Source organism: Loxodonta africana, chromosome X, assembly GCF_030014295.1.
Source record: "Loxodonta africana isolate mLoxAfr1 chromosome X, mLoxAfr1.hap2, whole genome shotgun sequence".
Lineage (NCBI taxonomy): Eukaryota > Metazoa > Chordata > Mammalia > Proboscidea > Elephantidae > Loxodonta > Loxodonta africana.
The window spans coordinates 30,994,841-30,998,934 of NC_087369.1; the positions used below are offsets into that span (position 1 = coordinate 30,994,841).

General features: G+C 40.3%; 1 pseudogene; it reads right to left on the bottom strand.

Moving 5' to 3' along the window:
* Positions 1–253: 253 nt before the first annotated feature.
* On the bottom strand, positions 254–1,963 carry LOC100675874 (elongation factor 1-alpha 1-like; annotated as a pseudogene).
* Positions 1,964–4,094: the final 2,131 nt, after the last annotated feature.

Here is a 4,094-nt window from a genome sequence, read left to right on the forward strand (position 1 = left end):
TTGTAGGCATATGGATATTATCCTATCAATGACAGTGTTGTACTTGAAATGTTCTTTTTGAGGATGAACACAATGCCATTCCTCTTCAATTTGTCATTCTTGGCATAGTAGACCATATGATTGTCTGATTCAAAATGGCCAATGCCAGTTCATTTCAGCTCATTAATTCATTCCTTTTTTTTTTTTCCTCATTAAACATTTTTTTAATGGGTCTCAAAATTCTGTGAAAGATTTTTGGTCAAGTTGTTACCATTTAAAAAGTACTGATTTTAAAGACTAATAACTTAAGACTGCCACACACAAAAAAAGAAACAAATGGTCCACAAAACATTCCTTTCCTTCTGAAGGTTTTATGATTCCTCGTTATCGTTAACCAGTCTTTTACTATTAAATTGTCAATTGAGACAAACAGTTCTGAGACCTTTCTTCCACCTCTGATTAAGACTGGGGTGGCAGGTATTGTGGACAATACTAATTTTGCCTTCTGAGCTTTCTGAGCAGAGTTGGTGACCTTGCCAGCTCCAGTAGCCTTTTTGTCCACTGCCTTGATGACACCCACAGCAACTGTCTGTCTCATATCATGAACAGCAAAATGACCCAGGCGAGTATACTCAGAGAAGCTCTTAACACACATGGGCTTGCCAGGAACCATGTCAATGATGGCAGCATCACCAGACTGCAAGAATTTGGGACCATCTTCTAGTTTCTTACCAGAATGGTGATTGATCTTCTCTTTGAGCTCAGTAAACTTGCAAGCAACGTGAGCTGTGTCACAATCATAGCCAGAACTGATTTGGGCTGGGTGTTTCAGGATGATCATCTGAGCAGCGAAGCCAACTGCTTCCATGGGTGGGTCATTTTTGCTGTCACCAGCCACATTGCCACGACAAACATCTTTGACAGAGACGTTCTTGACCTTGAAGCCTACATTGTCCCCAGGCAGAGCTTTGCTCAAAGCTTCATGGTGCATTTCAACAGACTTTACTGCAGTGGTGGCATTGACTGGAGCAAAGGTGACTACCATGCCTGGCTTGAGAACACCAGTCTCCAATTTGCCCACAGGGACAGTGGCAATACCACCAATTTTGTAGACATCCTGGAGAGGCAGATGTAGGGGCTTGTCAGTTGGATGAGTTGGTGTCTGGATGCAATCCAGAGCTTCAAGCAGTATGGTTCCACTGGCATTTCCATCCTTATGGGTGACTTCCCATCCCTTGAACTGAGGCATGTTAGCACTTGGCTCCAGTATGTTGTCACCATTCCAACCAGAAATTGGCACAAATGCTACTGTGTCAGGGTTGTAGCCAATTTTCTTAACATAGGTGCTGACTTCCTTAACAATTTCCTCATATCTCTTCTGGCTGTAGGGTGGCTCAGTGGAATCCATTTTGTTAACACCAACAATTAGTTGTTTCATACCCAGTGTGTAAGCCAGAAGGGCATGCTCACGGATCTGCCCATTCTTGGAAATACCAGCTTCAAATTCACCAGCACCAGCAGCAACAATCAGGACAGCACAGCCTGTAATGTTCTCGTAATCATGTTTTTGATGAAGTCTCTGTGTCCTGGGGCATCAATGATGGTTACATAATACTTGCTGGTCCCAAATGTCCACAGGGAGATATCAATGGTGATGCCTGGCTCATGTTTGGTTTTCAGTTTATCCAAGATCCAGGCATTCTTGAAGGAGGCCTTTCCCATCTTAGCAGCTTCCTTCTCAAATTTTTCAATGGTTCTTTTGTCGATCCCACCACATTTGTAGATCAGATGACCAGTAGTGGTGGACTTTCCCGAATCTACGTGTCCATGATGATGATGTTGACATGGGTCTTTTCCTTTCCCGCATTGGCTTAGACTTTGTGATAGTTTTACCAACACCTGTGTCCTGGCAGCAAACTTGTTGCGAGAAAGCTCCATTTCATTTTTGACGACTTCCTGTTTTCCTAGATTCATACTTTGTACATTCCACGTTCCGATTATTAATGGATGTTTGCAGCTGTTTCTTCTCATCTTGAGTATTGCCGTATCAGCAAATGAAGTTTTCCAAGAGCTTGACAACACCCATGTCACCAAGGTTGACTCTACCTTGAGGTGGCAACTCTTTCCCAGTCGTATTTTGAATGCCTTCCAACCTGAGGGGCTCATCTTCTGGCACTATATCAGACAATGTTCCACTGGTATTCATAAGGTGTTCACTGGACAGTTTTTTCAGAAGTAGACTGCCAGGTCCTTTTTCCTAGTCTGTCTTAGTCTGGAATCTCTGCTAAAACCTGTCCACCATGGATGACGCTGCTGGTATTTGAAATATTGGTGGCAAAGCTTCCAGTGTCACAGCAATATGTAAAACACCACAGTACAACAAACAGACACCTGGAGTAGTTCATTACTAGTCTATAATTATTAAATCTGTAGAAATATTTTTTGTTGGTGCTGGTATTATTCAGACAGGGTATTTATTGCAATGGGCAGCCTGCCATAGCAGAGAGAGTGTGGGTTTTGGAATCAGAAAGAAGAGGTTTTGAGTCTCAGCGTTGCCACTTGCTTGCTGTGTGACTGGAATACTCCACTTACCTCTATGAACTCACTTTCATCCTTGGTAAAGTAAGAAGATGATATTAACTAGGTATTACAATATAGTAATTATATATGTAATTAAAGAATCTGGTGTATAGAAGCTACTCAATAAATAGTAGTGATTTTGGCCTTTGTTCAAAAATCATTTATTAATTATAGATTTTATTAAGGACTATTAAGCAGCATAGAGGATAGGAAAACCTGTACTATGAGTCTACTGTTCATATATAACATTTAAATCAGATAGTTAAACAAAGAATGGATAATAAGTGCAACGTACAATTTCGGAGGTTTAAAATACAGTTCATTTAGTAAATACTTTGTGAAAACAATGAATATGTATATAAAACCACACATATACATATGTGTGTGACCATATGTATTTCTATTTATGTCTATATATTCTTAGGTAGACATTTTGTAATTGCACCCATTGCTGTCATTTTTTTTTTCATTAACTTTTGTAGTGTGTAAAAGCTTTGTGGTTCAATTTTTTTAAAGTGTTTTCTATTCTCTGGAAAGATAATTCCGATGTAACGCCTTGCTTTCTTACTCCATGGAGGAAAAGTAAAGAAAAAGCATGCGCCTCATTAACGGTGCCCCTAACAATGTGTGTCTTTGTGGGGGTGAGAATTGATGTCATTTTTGGCAGCTACACAGCTGACACTGTTCTGTGACATTGCAACGTATCCCAGTACACGCCTGATAGGAAACCCTTTTCCAAGTGGTAAACAACCCTTCACAAGGCCACAAAGCAAGGCAGCCCTGCTAAAACTAAGTTTTGCCATCCAAAAGGAAATCAACAGGACAGTTCTTTTCTCTCTCCTTCAAAAAAAAAAAAAAGTGTATGTACTTTTAATGATGTGTTATTCTTTACTCCACCTGCAAATGTGCTGTCCATCCAAATCACCTGGGTTAAATTGTTGATTTTTAGAAATTGCTGTGATTATCTCATTATGCTTTTGTCATAAAATGACTCTTTCATGTAGCAATTAACTCAAGGGAATGTCATCTCAAGGCCCACATTGAATCCAGCATTTTGACAAAGCCCTGCTTTAGAATGTTAATAAAACACATTTTGCCCATTTGCAGGTATTTCAAGTATCAAATTGGATGAATCTTTTTAATTTTCTTCCACCGAATTGAGTTCAAGTGAATTTGATAGGATTATTAGGGTGGCTAGTGTCTGGAATAACAACGATGACTTACAGAAGGAACCAGCACGGCCAGTGTTATTGACTAAGAGTTGCCTCAGACCCCTCATTTGTCAGTAGGAAACCCTGCTCTGTGACCCAACTATTGAATCCTTCCCTGAACGCAGCACCCGCCTATTTTACTTTGTTCAAAGGCACTAAATGCATCTTTTCGATCAATATTCAATTATGCAAGGTAAGGAATGCTGGTTAAGTAACTGTGTCTACCTGCCCAGTAAATGCATTTGCAAAAAGAATGCCTCAGGGCCCCTGGGTTAGTTCATCTTTCCCACCTCTGGTTGAATACCTGCCCAGTTACACCTTTTG